Source organism: Monomorium pharaonis, chromosome 4 (assembly GCF_013373865.1).
Source record: "Monomorium pharaonis isolate MP-MQ-018 chromosome 4, ASM1337386v2, whole genome shotgun sequence".
NCBI classification, from domain to species: Eukaryota; Metazoa; Arthropoda; class Insecta; order Hymenoptera; family Formicidae; genus Monomorium; species Monomorium pharaonis.
The window spans coordinates 3,373,201-3,392,118 of record NC_050470.1 but is presented as its reverse complement, the minus strand read 5'-3'; the positions used below and the strand labels follow the sequence as shown (position 1 = coordinate 3,392,118).

General features: G+C 40.7%; 1 protein-coding gene across 3 annotated transcripts in view; it reads left to right on the top strand.

Moving 5' to 3' along the window:
- The window catches only part of LOC105835220 (neuronal acetylcholine receptor subunit alpha-7), a 236,248-nt gene extending 224,985 nt beyond the window's left edge, over positions 1–11,263 (top strand). For all 3 annotated transcript variants that reach the window (XM_036285954.1, XM_036285955.1, XM_036285953.1), the window contains exon 14: positions 173–11,263. The gene's annotated coding sequence lies outside the window, so the exon portion shown is untranslated. The remainder of the gene's footprint in view (positions 1–172) is intronic.
- The last annotated feature ends 7,655 nt before the right edge of the window (positions 11,264–18,918 follow it).

Genomic DNA, 18,918 nt, shown 5'->3' with positions numbered 1-18,918 from the left:
TTTAGAATCGCTGGAAAAGCCCAGTCCGGGCTTAATGGCAAAGTAAGCTCGCACAAAATCGATCAGTCGGCACATCACCAGAATCCCACGCTCCAATGTCAATCCTTCCTCAGAAGTCAATAGTCAGAGACACGTCGTGTTATACTCGCGCTTTCTTCTCTTCCCTTCGCAGGAAACGACGTCCGGCAGAATTCGAGGAGGCGGCTACAGAGCACGTCGAAGTGAAAGCGGAGAGGGGGGGGGGGGAGGGGGAAGCGCGGAATAGGAGACGGACTTGTTACAGCCCCTTTCGCGCCCTTCTGCGCGCGACTTCACCCTCGAGGGGAGGAACAAGGGAACGCATTCTCGCGTTCTCGGATTCCTCACAGCGGGGGATCACACACCGCGGCAGTTCGTGCGCCCGGTTCCTTTTCGCGACGTGCTTTCCCGCTCGGACGCGAAAGGGAGGCAAGAGTGAGACCACCGACGACGTTCACATAGGGAAAAGCTACGGGGAGGATCGCGACTTCCGGCAGCGGCGATATATTTTAGCGGAGGACACGCTTGGAGGAAACGTTTTCCGGATTTAAGAAGAGGAGAACACACGAAGGGAATGGGAACAACGATCCGATCGCCGACGTCACGCTCCGTTACGGCTGCGTTATTTCGTTTAAGTGACTTAATTAACGTTTTAGTGCGGAACCGGTAGGTAGCTCGACGCGCGACGCGAGCTGGACGGAGATTTAGAGGATGCCTCTCCTCTAGATCGCGTAGACGAAGGTAGGTAGGTAGGTGCAGGTAGGAAGGGAAAGGATGGGAGAGATAGAGCGCCGCGCTGTCGAGTGGATCGAATTCGCGTCTCGCGGCTCTCATCGATCGCGAGTACATCGACCGGCGCCGATCGCCGCGGCTGGTCGCTCCGGCGATCGGGACCGATTCACGTTTCGACCGATCGATGCGATTTCGCGAGGGCGACGCGACAAAGTCGGCGGCGTCACGAGACAAAGGAGATCGCGCAGTCCTCGGAAGAGCGTTGTTGCGGCCTTTCGATAAATAATAACAATAAGGATAATATTTCTTATAATAATGAAAATAATAATTAATGATAATTACCGTTAGTCGCTTTGCGCGCGCGCGCATGCACGCACGCACGCACGACCGAGTCGTAATTAATTAACAATTGCGATCTGTTGAGGGTCTCTTGTAGGGAACCGAGACGGAACTTAAAATAAACTGCCAAATAGAAACTCGAGTCAGGGGTGTTCAACCTTTTCAAACGGAAAATAGGAAAGTAAAGTGCGGCCTGGACGATCGACAGGGTGAACGCACGTGCGGTACCGCGACCAATTGGGGGGCGGCGAGAGCTTCGTTGACACAACGGTGACCCGTCGTCACTGCTCCGCTTCATTCGACGAGCTTTTTTTTTCTTTTTTTCTTCGTGCACGGCGATCCGCGGGTAACGGATGCGATTTTAGCGGCCTCCGGCCGGATAGTATCTCTCCCGAGGCGAGCCACCCCAACCCCCTCCCTCTCCCTCCCCCTCAGACACAGGGCGCGAACGAAACTTGCGTCGTCAATGATCGCGCGATCGACCCTCCGCACGCTCGATATATTTTTCCACGTTTTCCCACGTTGTAAAACTCTCCTATTATCACGCGCTCGAAAGCTGACGTACGCGAAAAACCACAGAGGATCCCTCCCTCCCTCCCCATGCCTCACTTCCCCCGCACTCCGTGTTCCGCGAAAACCCGTCGGATATTTTCTCACCGCGTATTACCATGGTATGCACGTGTGTTTGTGTGCTGCATGCGTGCGTATGTACGTGCGCGGGCGTATGCGTGTGTGTATGTGTGTGTGTGAGTACACGCGAGAGATCTACAAGCGCACAAGAGAACGGTTGACGCGTCGCTTATTCAGCCGATCGGCGGAAGGGGGTCGATCGATCGATCGGCCGCTCATTCGTCCGGGATCGTACGAGCCGCACGAGCGCGCAGCATATAAATCAGCGAGCGAACACGCACACACGGAAAAGGGGAAAGGAAGAGAGAGAGAGAGAGAGAGAGAGAGACAAGAGGCGAACGCGACGATGGGACGCGAGCAAACCGCGGAGAAGAAATAAAAAATAAAAATTAAAAAAAAAAGAAAAACTGCCAAGTTGGACCACCCCTGCTTTCCGTACAGAGTCACGCGTACTCGAGTCCTCGAGGACCTCGGTGAATCCGTCGTGGATCGTGATCGAGCGCTGCGAGAGCGATCGACGTACACACATTATTTGGGGGCCATGCCTACCGCGACGACGATTTGTATCTCAGTGGATCGCGTAGTCTCGTTGCTCCGTGCTCAAAGCACACCCTCCGACGACTGTGACTTAAAGTGGGCCAAGCTTCCCGAACCGTGTCACGCTTTTCTAACGGTCGTTAGACTTCGATTTCGCTCTTTTGCTAAAACGGATCTCACACGATTCGTCGGCGGAGAGAGAGACAGAGTCAAAGATCGCGAATTTGACTTCGATGGCTTAAGGATCCTACGGTCACGTAACGTAATTTTCATGCTAAACAAAATTTTCCGCGAATTACCTAGCGATTTGGAGAAAATGAATTTTTTTTTGTATTTGTGTGCGCTATTTTAATTAAAAAGTTAATCGGGAAAATACTTCATTTAAAAAGAAAGGTAATTGAAACTCATTACTTTTTTCCATTTTTTTCGTTGTCGGAACGTGATATTTGTAATGCTGCAGTTGATGATCCGCTGTCGCTGGCGGTATAAAAGGGAGCTCGTGACCTCGTGCGAGCTAATCAAACAATTAATCCTTGAGGCGGATACCGGGTATCCTCCGAAGGCCTCATTAACGTAAACTCATCGCCGAGGGCGGTCGGTACTTTTTAATCACGCACGACTAATTACCGAATCGATTCGCAGATCAGCTCGTTATTGCGTATCACATATGGGCTGTACGGACTGACCGATATTTCATTTATGCAAATGAGTTTCGCCGGATTATTGCAATATTGATCTTTTACGTTGTTTGTTTCATTGATATTTTTATACACGCATTTTTTCATAATCTCCGTCTCGTTTAGAGAAACTTCATTCGTATTTTATCATTACGATAGTTACTATCTGCAGAAGGGACTCACGTCCTATTGCACGCTTCGAGATTAATGGCACTAATCTTAGGAGAAAATCAGTTCCATGATGTATGGGCATAAAGTAAATATTATAAGACTTTTTCAACTGCCATACATAACAGGCAAGTAAATGATAAATGTTAATTCACGAAGGTCTTGTAATATTTAAATGAGAAGCTAATATTTGTTTTTCCAGGTAACTTCACACTTTTCCTCCTTAACTTAATTATTCCGTTATAGCTGATAGCGTAGAGTTAATTGTGCAACACGTATACGCGCAAAACTTTCGCGTATATATTTAGCAAGATAATTTTAATAAGGCATAACGTTAAATTACAGTCGTCGAGGGTCGTGACAAACATCCCCGTTCCCAGCCCGCTCACCCTGCCTCATTTAACGTAGCTATACGGAATGTGCTAGAGTGACGTGTAATCGTTCAAACGGCGCAAAGGATGATACACAGAAGTGACGAATTTCGTCGAAGTGTTTTCGACCAAATACTCAGATAAATATGTAAATATAAACGAGTAAACGTTTCGCGTGGCGTGGGGACTCAAGTACATCCTACAACGATCCGTTTGGTACACAAATGTACAGTATCGTCGGCTAAACCGTTTCACAGCACGCCCACAGACACACGTACACAGAAAACACACGAATGCACATCCACCGATGAACTTCTTAGAGGCAGCGACAATGTATTAATCAAGCGGATACGGAAATCGGGATACATCAACGATATGGTCGATCGCGTGCCGATCGCTCCGGAATCTCCCGGACGACCGTATAAATATCGCGCACCGACCACCGGCGCGGGAAAAAAAAAAGAGTCCACCGAGCAAATCAAATCAAACCGAAAATCATTGCGATTTCCGTCCCCCCCCCCCTCCCCCGAGGACGGTGCTTCAGGTGATTATCTATCATTGCCGACAATCATTTCGCGGGAACGTAGGTCTGCGGTGCCCAGCGGAAGCACGCGAAAACGCACACAAACGGGACGGGAAGGAATTGTGATACAATTGTGTGATCCTCGGGATCGACGCGCAACGCGACAGGCAAACAGAACGCGAGGAAACAATTTCGAGCACAACGAATTACGAGTAGTATTTCGTGAGCGCGCAGGGAAGAGGGGAAAAAAGGGCAGGGAGGGGGAGACTGAAGGGCCGTTTACACCGCGCGATTTCACGACACTCAAGTCTCTGCTAAGAAATGCCGTTAGGGTAATCGTTATACGAACGTTATTCTAAAATCATAACTGCTTGTTGTAATAAGTAAGGGCTAGAATATACGTACCAAGTGTTGCAATACTTAATATGTATTCGCAATAAGTGTAGCATATTTAATTAAAATACCGCTAAAGAGCTGTAAACGCGAATGCGCGGAGGTGTAGGCATTGCGCTTGGACTCAAGTGTAACGAGAAACGATCGTGAACATTTATAATAATTCGAGCTGCGTGAATCACTGAATCGTAATCGTTGAATCAACTAATTCGTAATCACTGATTCAATAAATAATTATAGTAATTTGCTCAGTCGATTTGATATCCGTTTGTGCGAGCTTCGTTAATAAGCCGAGCGTCGGCGGTTTTCATTCTTTCGGGCAATCACTTCCTCGGATTTTTCCGCAAATCCTCCTACGTAGGGTCCACTTTACCACAATTCGACGCGACCTCCCTTGAAAAAAGAAAAGCCAAAAGATGCGCGGTGTAAACGGGGCCTTGCAGAATCGCTGGAACGATCGACGTCGTACGGGGGTGACCGACGACTTCGAGGCGGCGCGGCCGATCGACGGGAGATTCACCCAGGGCGTCCTCCGATCTAGCATAATTTTCTAACTCATCAACGCGCGCGCTACGTAATCGATAAGTATACGAGTATATATTAAACCGGCGTCGGCCAGGTTTGACGGCCGGTCGGTCCGTCGCGGGGGGGGGGGGGTGAAAGAGACGCGAGGAAAACGGGTAGAGAGGCGAGAGTCCGAGGGCGCGTCGCGACGCCGTCGTTGATAATCGGCCGCCGGAGCGAAACCGTCGCGTGGAGATCGGGAGTTTGGGACGATCGCGCAATCTGCGGTCTCGAAGTGGCACACTCGCGAGAAAACGAGACACTTGCTATATATGACAGCGACACACCAGAGGGAAAGGAAGGTACACAGACGCGTTCCCCGTGTTCGCCCGAGAGCGTTTCTTCGGCGTCGCGTTTCGATTCCCTCGAGAATTCGTCGATCTCGAGATACGATCACGTTCACGTTCACATTCAAGCAAATCAAATTTCGTAAAATCGAACGCGGACTAGCGCTAGACGCGCGTGACGAAAACACGGGCCGCATCTTCCCGCGTAGAGAGATCGTGTATAAATGTGTACCTTCCGTTGCCGTCTCGCACCGCGGAGATTTTTTTATATGTGTAAAACGATAAAAACGAAGGCAGAGGCGGCGGGAGAGTAGCGCATTGTTAATTCCAAAATGCTCATTAAAACGAATCTAGCGTGTATACAGCGTAAGAAAAAAATTTTACATGGTGTTTGTACGTTTAAGGGACTAAAAAAAAAAACATTGCATTACGCAGAGGATCGCTCTGTGATTGAACCATCGTATGTAACAAGAGCATTAAAGCAGCGCGAAGATGTAAAATTACGAGCACGGCGAGCGAGGAAATGTTATATATTGTAAGTAAAGAAAAAGAGAGGAGAAAAAGTATGAGAGAAGGCGGAGGAAACGAAAAACGAATCCGTGTAAACGTTAAGCGAATTAAACTCTAGGAACTCGATGTACGGTAATCGTTTGGTTAGTGAAAGGTCACGTGATTATCATTACTATTGTTTACGCCGAGGGAAGCGACGATCATCGTTAGTGCTATTATCACACACCGCAGGACTATTACTATTAATATGATTACCGTTACTATTTATCACTACTAGCGCTACTGAATATTATTATTATGGTTATCATTACTACTACTATTATTATTACTAATGTCGTTACTAACTATACTACTACTATTACTACTACCGCTAGAAGCTACACTTACTATTATCTACCTACCGCCGCTACTATTGTTACTATTATTGCTAACTCCTAACTCTCCACCGGGCGTGGAGCGCGCGAAACGTCGCGCGAGGGATCGCGCACGATTTTAGCCGTAAGCTAAACGATCTCGATTTGCGTTTTTAATATTCGAATTATGGTATACATATATATATATAATGCGCGGTGGACACAGACAGACGGAGCTCAAGCGATATCACGACATATCCCGAATAATCGTCGGTCGACTTTAAGGATTATACCGGTGGGAAAATTGTTGTCACAATAACGCGCCCGCGTTCAATCGTGCAACGCGAGCGACGTTTTTAGCGTCAATGCATCCGATTCCGTAGGCTATCCGAATTAATTAGTGGACCGAAGGTAAAAGCCGGCACGGCGCCGCGGGCATTCTTTCGTCGCGTTCCGGGATAATTTGATTCGCGGAAAAACGTTCTTTCTTTATCGGCCTTCTTCGTTCGGGGAATAAATGTGAAGAATTCCATCACAAACGGTCGCTGTTGCAATCCTTAATCTGAACAACAATCGCACGCGACAGGCGACGACGCGCGCGACGTGGCGCTAAATTTGTCTAAATTTGTTCCGTTACTCGAGATTGCGTAATAAGTTGAAACAACATTCGCGAGGCCGACCATGGAGAGGCACCGGTTATCTTTGCGCGCAAATATTCCCTTCAGCCTGTCGCGATTCGTTTGGAAAACTTTACTACGTCTGCACGTTTAATCCTCTCAGTCTCGAATAATTTTCCGATTCAGCAAAAACTGGATTACACGCGACGCCCATTACTATTTCAAGATGACAGCATAAAAGTTCTTTAGATAAAATGATTGTAGAGTAGAAGCTCGCGGATGCAACTATCTTTTTTTTTCCATAAACGTAAAAATACATATAAAAATTCAATAATATAAAAATTATTAAAAAAAATGAAAACTTAATGAAATTAATTTATCGAATACACAACTGAGTGAACACATTTTGCATTTTTATTCCGTGACACGCGATTCGCTGAGACAGGCACTGTCCTCTATTAGCATTATTCGAGTTCTCTTAATTCTGAACTGGGACTGAAAGGATTAAACTACACCGATTTTCCGCGCGCGCGGTTCTCTTTCCGATAGAACGGCTAGATTTCTCGATTACCTTCGCCACGATTAAGAATATGAACGATAAGAAGTACGTATATCGGGTAAGTGTACGCACCTTCGCCGGTACGAAGCTCGCGTTTCGCCCGCCGCTGCGTAAACGCGAGCGGGCGCATTGAAACATGAAAATCGTGTAAATAACTTCTGTGATAAGAATCGATTATTTAGTAATTGCCGAATGCGAAACCCCTTAAGGACGTCGATGGAAGCGACGACGCGAGCCCAAATCGACGACTAACTGCTTCGCCGTAAGCGACACGAAACCTTATATAGCAACGAGAATAATTTAAATAACGCCACACGTTTCTTTATGTTCCTTATTTCTCTGCTACGCGCAAAAATTTTTGAAACAGACGTATGTCTGACTTTTTCACTCAAAAAAGAAGTATTTAACTTTAAGATACTAAAGTGCTTTATTTTCGTCTACGTTTTTAAATACTTAAAAATGTTTTAATTCAAACGGTGTTTATATTAAAAATACTAAAATGTTTGAAGCAATTAAAAATGTCAACTTTAAACATTTTAGCGTTTTAAATCCAAACACCGTTTTTAAGTGTTTGACGAATGAAGACGGAAATAAAATATTTTAATATCTGTAGATGAAACACTTCTTTTTTTTTTAGTGAGTGTATTTTATATCGAATTCTTTATTTCTTCTTCACTTTTAGAATATAAAATGTGAGATATTATGAAAATGTTATAACATTCTCTTGATATGGCTTCAAAAATTATTACTTCGACATGTAAAATACATATTATCTTCAACTTTCAAATTAATTTCTGCGCTTTGGACCGTCAATGCAGAGACAGGTTGTGTAACGTTAGCGTAATAGACGATCGAATTAGACAGACATCAGAATAATATACGAACCGGATAATTGGCTTCGTTTTACAGCCGAGATAATCCAATTCTCTGAATTACTCGAGTCGGTTCCCGTAGTCCGTCTCGTGCCAAATTATCTGCTTGTGTCAGACAAGAGAGATTGGCATCGGATCTTTTTCTTATAGGAAGAACAGTCGGCAATCTTGACAGTGATCTTTTGCAAATAATTTTCCCGCGGCCTGCATTTCTTACGCCTTTCGCATATTAAACAAACGGCAGGTCGACGTTAAGATAAAAGATCCGCGGATGATACGCTATCGGTTTCGTGTTACGCGGGGCGAAGCTTAACGTGTCTTCATTTGCGGTTAATTGAGGCCGATTAGTAGCAACGGCACTTGCGCCCGCCAACGAACGAAGGCGAACCGGAAATGACGGGGCTTAGTCTGGAAATTGCCAATCGACATCTAATCCGGCCGTTCGCGGCCAATTTTCGACTCGACGGCGAAGATGAAGCGGCGACGCGCGTGCTTGAAATACGATCGCCCGCCCGATCGAGAGATTGAGAAAGCCCGAATCCAGGGGAGGAGGAAAGAGGCCTCTCCCCTCGCGATTTTTCCTCGACGACGCGCGAATAGCGATCGACCGTTGTGACCAGTCCGCTAATTACAGACGACATCACGCAGACGAGGGACACGCCCGCGCGATCTATTTTTACTTTTTTATATGACACGTGCTTCGTCGCGACCATATTCGACGTAGCGTCGCCACAAGACACGGAAGGGAAAAGTCGGGCTGGGCCTCGTGACGTCACTTCCAACGTACAAACGACGCGGAGCGGTCGCGGGGAACACTCGTTATGCACTTAAGCGACTTCGTTTCGAGCGGTGCATTATTATCGATGGTGTGTATAGCCGTGCGCCGTGTGTATAATGTATACATACACATGTACTTTGAACATACGAATATAAATATATGAATAGCGTATACATAGGTAACGCATTATACATATATACATATTATACATATTACATATATATATATGTATATATACATATATATACCGTATATACACATATGTATACATATATATAAATAGCGGAAACAATATTGTAACATACGAAGAAAACGCAGGGGAGTCTGCTAAAGGTGAAAAGAAAAAATGCTATATATAAATTGACATTGAACGTTAAACTAATGAATAGTGCGAACTGTTAATAAATTGTAATATTAACTAATTCATTAATGAACTAAATACAAAGGAATTGAACTAGGTTACATTACGGGCAACCAGTAGTCTGTCCCCCGAAGCATTCTCGTTCTCTGTTTCTACTTTCCGCGAAACCGTGGAACTCGCGCGTTGCTTTCGGCATGCATATATATATATACATGTATATATATACGTATATGATTTCTCGCCACGAAACGTGTCTCACATTAGATTCCTCCTTGATTTCCATCGGATGTAGTATGTATAATCTTTAAATGATTTGTCAAGAATTGTTTGTCAAGCTGCTGGCCACGCGACACACGCCCCGCGATGCTCTCGTTTATATAAATTATTATACTCACATGTACATAGGACACAATATTGTATACACACGCGTGCCAAGAGTGATTTATAAACGCAATACACGGCGTGCGAATCAAAAGAAAAACATAAAGAAAATGAAAGAAGGACGAGGAAAGGAATAGGTAACGGTGATTGGAAGAGGCTACGAGAATGTCGATTGTCGTCGTTCCTCTCCCGAATTCTGCACTGATTCTCAAATAAAAGGTACGGTTTGACCTCCACGCACCGACTGCTCGTATTTTATTCCTCAGGAATAAAAGTCGAGGGTGGTCCCTTCCCTTTTCCCCCCATAATCTGCGCCCCCGTTCGCTTTCGCTCCAACGATATGTGGAGGACGAGTTGTTAAGCCAAAAGAAAAAGAAAAAGAGGGAAAACGGCAAGAAAAGACCAATCGAAAGCGCCGGAACTTTTTTTTCGAGATCAACGTGAGTTGAAACAAAGAGAAATGATACAAAGCGCGACCAGATCGTCATCGACCATATTATCGACATCGGCGCTACGCACACGCGTTTAACTAGAGAGAGGAAAAAGAAAACACGCGCTCGCACACATTGCCACACGGATTGACCACCGACGGATCGATCCGCAAGCTGTTTTACACAAGATAGATACGTAATGTTACCGCCGTTGTGTAAGTGCGCGAGACGAGGTGTCATGTAAAGTAAATTAATAATAATAATAATAATAATGATAACTGACAGAGGAGACAAGCCAGCCGCGCGCGGTATGCTCAAAATGTAGAATAAAGATTATGTACAATGCGTTTAAGGGTATCCTTATGTATAGATAACACGTTAATACGGAGTGTAAATGCGATTGTCGCGACGAAAGCGGGACGGGACTGTTAAAACTTGTAGAATTTAAGTGAGAGCGAGAATTCGGCGATACCTGCTGCGATGCGTCGCTATGTATAGCGTGAAAGAATGCAAATGCTAATGCAAAACTCTATGAATAATCTTGCGTTCCTAACGATGAGAACATTGTCCGATGAATAAATGACGGATTGACGCTAATTGACTTTAATTTCCATTTCACGATAACGAGCAGACACATAGTCCACACAACTTGAATTTAATTCGTACGGATTGAAAAAAATGTAGTCATTTTGTTTTACACGGACACACAATAGCTTCCAATTTATTCATTTTAATTTATTTGTTAATTTTACATTTCGTTACTATATTGCTTTGTAATATTAAAAATGAAAGACCTTTCTTCATTCATCGTGTTTTAACATATTTAAGAAATTGTGTACAGATACATACATTTTCAAATAAAAGTAATTGAAAAACGGAACAGAGAGATGCAATATGAATCGATAAAAGGCAACCTGAAAATTCTTTCAAAGGACTATATATATAAACGAAAATAATTTAAATATTAATAATTAAATGATATTTAAGTGGAGAATCGCGCGATTCACGAGACCATTATTTAATTAATTATTCTTATAATCTTATTTATATTTAGGGATGTATATAACCTTTCGTTCAAGTCGATGTAACATGCGATAGTTTCCACAGTTTTGTACGAGCAAGATGGAAATAAATGTCATGCAGTCCTTGTCTTCTATAGAAATCCATTTTTTATTCCTCCGAATTTTAGCAAAATCTTGAAATGTTGAAATAAAATGAAATACAAAATCATTAACTAGCTACAATGATTATTCCTATCCTAATTCAAAATTTTTTAATTAAAATAGATTTATATCACGACAGCAAGAATGGGATAATATTACATCACTTTCTCAATCGACTTTTACACAATTAATTTTGTGTATGTTATATTATTTGCGACCACGTTTGTTATATTATTTGCGACCGCGTGCTTTTATCATGCTTTTGTGCTTCATTTCGCTTTGTAACTAATAGTTCAATCCACTGATTATAGTTAAATTAATTTATAAACAATTATGTATTCAATTAATTAATCATTATTAATCCAGGTTGATGACTTCATCGATGTTATGATGTTAAACAAAAAGCTAAGCTCATTTAGGAGATGAAATTCATTCCAAAAATTGATTGTGTAATTAATTAATTTTACACATATAAATATATGTGTATAATATGTAATTAATACAAAATAATTATTATAATATTAAAAACAGAGTCATCATACCATTGCAGTTTGATTTCAATTTCGTAATTTATTTAAATATATGTTACTTAAGATTAAATAAATTGAAATCTAATAAATATTTTTTAATTTTTCAATTATATAAAATTAAAGAATAATATTTTTTAATATTTTTGTTTATTTTGAAATGCTATAGCTTGGTGAAACTTTATTAAACAAAAATTAACAAAATGACATTTTAATCCTCCATTACTCTTGTATGAGGCGAACAAACAGTTCATTTGATTTTTGTAATTGCACAGATGTGACATAAAAGTTGACTCTGAAACTTTTTAACATTTTATTCAGAAAGTTTTGAATCAACTTTTATATCTATACAATAAAAAAAAATCAAACGTGAACTCAGCATTCGCTTTATACGACAGCAATAGGGGATTAAAGGACTTTTTAAGCTTTAAAATACTTTTTCAAAAAAACTGATGTAATGATTTCTTACAATAGCACTAAAGTTCTTATGTAAAAGATCATTTCTTATAAAATGTCTGTTAACTTTAACACTAAACAATTTATGGAGTAAAAGATGTCTTAATGCTTGATTCACTAAATTTTTTCATAACTTTTTAAAGACCTTTCTTATACTTAACTTTTTGTTAAATATGAGAAAATTCCAAGTGCTAAATTTTTTAACGGTTGTGTGTGTGAGTGTGTGTGTGTAAAATGTATTTTTCTTTTTAAAATGTATTGTATAATATTAAAATATATGTGTGATTTATTCGCAAATGCAAATTATCTCAGAGCAATTTAAAAAATAAATCTCTCCGTCTCTTCCGGTCCCTCCTCGTCTCTCCCGGTCTCTCCTCGTCTCTCCCGGTCTCTACCTGTCTCTCCCGGTCTCTATCTGTCTCTCCCGGTCTCTCCCCATCTTTCTCGGTCTCTCCCCGTCTCTTCCGGTCTCTTCCCATCTTTCCCGGTCTCTACTTGTCTCTCCCCGTCTCTCCCGGTCTCTCCCCGTTTCTCTCCGTCTCTCCCGGTCTCTCCCCGTCTCTCTCGGTCTCTCCCCGTCTCTCCCGGTCTCTACCCGTCTCTCCCCGTCTCTCCCGGTCTCTCCCCGTCTCTCCCCGTCTCTACGGTCTCTCCCCGTCTCTCTCGGTCTCTCCCCGTCTCTCCCGGTCTCTCCCCGTCTCTCCCCGTCTTTACGGTCTCTCCCGGTCTCTTCCCGTCTCTCCCGATCTCTCCCCGTCTCTCCCCCTTAATTAATTATATTAATTTTATTAATATCCATTCGAATTTCTTATAAATTATAACAACAGAGTCCTCTCGTAGTTCAGTATTGAATTTCCCTGAGAATATGTTCTACTTACTGGAAGAGAAACACAATCAATAGACGTTTCAACTGATGGTATATTTTATGATATATTACTGATAATACGTTAGCTCTTTCAAGATTTGTTTACATCAACAATGATAATTATTGATGATTACAGTTAAAACTCTCTGTACATTTTACACGCTCTCAAAAACAGAAACCAAAAATTCAGTGCACTTGCTAAAAAAAACGTAATGCTAAATTTAATAAAAAGCTAACATTTTGTCGAAATATAGGAAATTTTGTAACAAAACTATTTCTTATCAATGTTTAGAAATATTTCCAAAGTAGAAAAAAGGCAAATTATCCGCGAGCGCAATGATAACATTATGCATCAAGAAACTTTAGTTTGTTCTTCTTCCGTTGGATGACAGCAACGATAACGTTCTTGTAAAGTACCATGTATACCCAGTTACCATCCGACTCAAATGAACACGTTCCGTATGTTCGACCATAGATCTCAATCATGATTTTAATAAAAATACGAAATACTTCGAAATATTTACAATAATTAAATTTCAATATTAACTATTTTGCTTATAATACGTTAAAAATAACGCAATTGTTTTGACTTAATTACCTAATATTTTTTATTAAAGTACCAAATCTAAGACTAGTAAATTTGAAATAAAAATGAACATACATTTATATTTTTATTTTTATTGAAGTGTTTTTATTATATAACTATACATATAACCACATATATGTATATTTAACTATTTAACAAATATTTAGCTGCATTTTCCGAGTATAAGACAATATCTCTCAACTAGCCAGTGTAAACCATAGAGGTAGGTGTTAAACAATTATAACGTGTAACGCTAAGCTCTTATCAGCTTAAGTAATAGCGCAATTCTTGTATTAAGATTAACTCAGACTTATCTTCCGAGGGAGTGTTAAATTTTGCAGCGTAAATTGTGACACACATTAAGGAATCGCTTGAAAATATCGTTTATTTTCCTATAGTGCTTTCCCTTGAATACATACCCACACACACGCACGCACGCACGCATGCACGTACACACACATCCTCTTGAGATACACGTTCTCTTTACGCCATTCTCACAAAGCCTGAAGGGAATACCAAGTTATGGACGAGAGAGGGGAAACAGAGAGAAGAATAAAAGTTGAAATTTTTCACTCGAATCGATTTCTGAACGTAAAATATTCCACCCCAGTCCTTATTCTTATCTAATCTTCTTTCTTTTACATACTCTAGATAAAGTTCTAGAAAAAACATTCTTTTGTGCTCTGTTACAGCATAGAAATGTTAAAATATGCGCAAGAGGTAATCGCAAATCGAAGATTATTTTACAATTACAAATGACGAAAAAACTCAAAGGAGAAAAGCCTACAAAAGCACATCTGTTTATGAAAAAATTAATTAGCAGTCAAAATAGCTTTAACAATAGAACTCCAGAGGAAGACTGAAATTATTAAAATTATTCGTTTCACTCGAACGGTATTGCCGCACAGCAGAACATAAAGACTGAATCCGAACGTAACAATAAAAAGAAATAATTTTGAAATAACTAATTTCGTCAGTAGTGCTGTATAAACTGTTGCCGTTAATTCTCAATCGAAAACAAAAGGAAAACAGCGTCGTGATTCTTTCAGGTGACCGAGATAATGAGTTTGTAGAAGACCAATTAGTTTAAACGGCAAAACACCTCATCAGGTTCTTATTTATTCGCTTCTAGCAGTCTCGTTTCATAGAACTGTAAAGATAACGTTATATAACGTTATATACGGTAGTCAGAAGAATATTCATTTTTTAAGTGAATGTACTGCATTACGTCTATACTTTTTCAATACGTAAATTACGGACGAAGTAGGTAGAATTATTTCTCGATGCTAAAAAAAGATTTCCCTCCTTTTCATTTTTCTCAATATATATCGAGATTATTTTCTTCATCTTCTTCTTTTAGCCTCTCTTTTTCTTCTTTTTTTCTTTTGCTACGATATTAATACGATCTTATTCTAGTAATGTAAAAGTTCAGCTACTTAAGGCTAAGGGTGAATACCTCGCAAGTCCCTCTTAATGTTTAAGCACTTATTTTGTGAAACCCGCGCGGGATTTGGTGAGCGTCAACTTGCGTGACGACACACTCACTCCCGATTCACGATTGCAGCAAATGTGCGGTTTTGCCTGTTACACGTGTAACCCCGAAAATAATCATTTCCAATCGCCGCCGCGACCTGTCTGCCCACCGGCCGTATTGCCCGATCTACTTAAAGATAGCGTGCTATCGATTGCCGCAACTCGCTATTTTATCGTCGCAAGTCTACATATGTCGCACACCAAACGGCGGGCATTAAAGAGGTCCTCGTGCGGAAAGAGATGTTTTAAATTATCAAACGATTTATATTTACCGCATTAATATTTGGGTATTTGCATATTTCACGAGATTGTATTTAATGTTTGTATTTACGTTTAAATACGCTGGCGCATAAATGCTAACGCAGAAATGTATTACGTGAATGTAACGTGTGTGTAGGACGTTAAAATTAATATTAGAATAAGAAAGGTCAATCCTTTTCATTTATCACTTCACGTGCGTGCGTGCGCGCGTAACGTTACAATCGCGCGCGGTATATCATTGGCTTTAAAAAATTCCACCGAGCTCTCAATGGCGAGTAAACTTAATCAGAGCGCGTAAAAAATTGGCGTGCATTAATGCGGAATATCGATTGCGCCGCTGGCGGCTGTGTTGTCGGTACAAAAATAAACATACGCAATCACAATTAATGCCGCCGAGTGGGATGTATCCGTGCCGATACACAGGATACTGATGGGTATTGACAGAAAATGAAAGTCTCGCGCGAGCGCGAGGGGAGCGCTCGGCGCCCACCCCCTGCGCCCAGGAGTCGATTGCCGGTTTGGATCAGTCGCGCGCCTATCAGCTTGATGGATGTAATCAATATATCCCACCGTTTTCCCCCGATATCGCTCCTTTATCTTCGCACGTCTGTCATTTGTTTTACGTCTTCGTCACTTTCCAGAGAGACACTTGCGTCTCTCGTTTCGCGTCGCGCTCGATCGAATTCTAACGTTTTTGGCTCGACGTGACGATCCGAACTTGTAGTTTTCGTCTGGAAACTGAAAATACGTCGGTGTCGGTATCCATTACCATTTCTACTCCTAATTTCATAGGACGAGACTGAGATAGTTAAGTTTTTGTCATTTTTGTTGTTTAAAAATATATTATTACTATACATATACTATATTTTATTATTTTTAATTACACACTGAGAAAAAATTGTTGTTAATTTGACTAAATTTTCCAACTAAATTAAATGTTGCCAATTCAAGTATTTATATATTTCAATTAACTGTATAAATACTTGAATTGGCAAAATTTTAATTTAGTTGGAAAATTCTGGCAAATCAACAATATTTTTTTTTCAGTGTATACATTTTATGAATATATATAATAATACGTATATATTGTTATGGATATTATTAATTTTAATGATATAAAATTCATGAATATACGTAATAATATACGCATAAAAGTAACTTTTCCAATCCCATAAATTTATAATTATAATGTGATAAAATAAAAGACATATAAAATTAATAATACTCATTATACTTAATCTGCTAACAATTGCTCGCATTACAGCTTATCCCTTATAAAAGTATAATACTGAGCAGTATTAAATTGATATTAAAAACACTGCTGTTAGTACATTCAATATTCGAAATAAGTAATAATCACTGCCCAATTTAACACACTATCCAGTATTATATTAGGAAACAATTATACAATAAAAAGTAGAAATGACAATATTGGACAAATTTTGGATAGCACCGATGTAAAATGATCAACGAGACGCACGCGACGCGAGCGATTAATAGCGCGCAAATTAATAATAACAAATAACGTATTGACATCACAAATAACAAGTTAAATGATAAGTCACTCACTCTACGATCGTTCCAAATCGCCTCCCGGGCTGGCTCCTCTTCTCGGAATCTCCTTTCGATTCCGCGGATGCTTCACGATGTAACACACGATCTCGCGCACACATGCTGATTATTCGAGATACAACGAACACAGGACTAATTGCGCAGACTGTATTGCCCGACTAACCCGCATCGTAACTCGAGACAGCTTCGCTGCGTTCCGTTGGCGATTGAGAGCCTCGGACACGGCGACAGCTGATTTACCGCGCGACACGGGCCAAGTTGAGGTTAAGATACCGAATCAAAACGGTTAATTAACCTTTGATTCTCACGTATGCGATCGTGTACCTTTCTACGGATTACTGCGATCGAATGCTGCTTCTTGTTCAAACGCGCGCATTTAGCCGTAATCAGACTGCAGATTGAGATTTCTTTCTGCGTGTGTAGATACACGACAATACATGGAAAATCGGGGGGGGGGATATAAACTACGACGCGTGATGTTTCCTTCGATCCTTCGAAAATAGAGAAAGAGAACGATACTGAATTTAATATTCGGCAGTAGTAGTTTTCAATCGCGTGAATTCGATTCCGCGAAATGCACATTTTACTTAACAAGAGCTCGCGACGACTCGCGTATACGCAACGTCCATACTGGAGTATACGCGACAACGCGACTCGCGACTCACTTCGTGCTTCTTAACGATCTGAAGATAACGGCGCGTCAATCGATGAAAAGTTCAAAATGCGACGCGACTACATCTAATTTCACAGTTGCTTCTTTTTTAATGCGCTTGTTTTTGATCGTTAAAAGTTTTTGACCTACATTATTCACTGTTTAAAAGTATACCATTGTATTACTAATTTATTTTAATATTATAAGATACATTATTTTTAATACGAATAAAAAAATTTATAAATATATGTAGGATTAGGTCTAACTAGTAACTAGTTACAAAGTTAAAAGTTACATAATAAAGTTAAAAAGTTAATAACTGTTAACTTCAACTAGTTATTTTTACAACACACTGAACTTTAACTTATTGACTTTTTTCCTAAGTTAAAAATGTACCTACGTAAAAAAAACATTCCTATAAAAAAACAATAATTTTTTGTTATTCTATATAAGCTAGTTTTGTCCTCGAGTGTCGCGTGTTCTAAAAAGAAAATAGCTATGAAGTAAAAAGTAAAAATGGTAATAGGCACGAAAAAACATTGACACATTTTTACTTTAAATAACAAATCTTCAGCACCGTTTTAGTGGCTTTATCTGTACTATCAACCGAATCCATCGTGAAGAAGCGTTCGAATCTCGTGAGAACTTTTTTATCGGTCTCAGAGTTACGCGAGAAAATCCTCTAAAATATACGTCAAGTAGAAAAACCCGTGTGTATCTTTTCCGTCTCAATAAATACCTCGCACAGAGTGCCTCGCTAAAGTGCTGAATTCGTTAGAAACGAATGTAAAAGGGATGATGTAATTAAGCAAAGCCAACGAAGAAGATCAGGCTCCAATCTACGTAGCTTAACCCATCTGCAATTAATCCAGAAATTCAGTGGGAATTTTAATCGCCCACTACTAAATTATTAAATCTTAATCGAAACTCGTCCTTGAGCGCACGTTAAATAATCGAACAGGTAGGCGTGGGATCCATTTTCCTTACAGAAAAGTTCTCTGCACTATTCCTCGTGATCCTCTCTCACACACCCTGGTAATTAATATTCATGCCCAAGTAATTAATATTCATACTGAAATGCTCATGCAATAGCAAAGCACCGGAGAACATTTCAACTAGGAAACTGGGAGATAGTATTGCGGTACTAGTTCGATTAAATTAACATTGAACATTTAAGGAAAAATTTACATTTTACACGACAA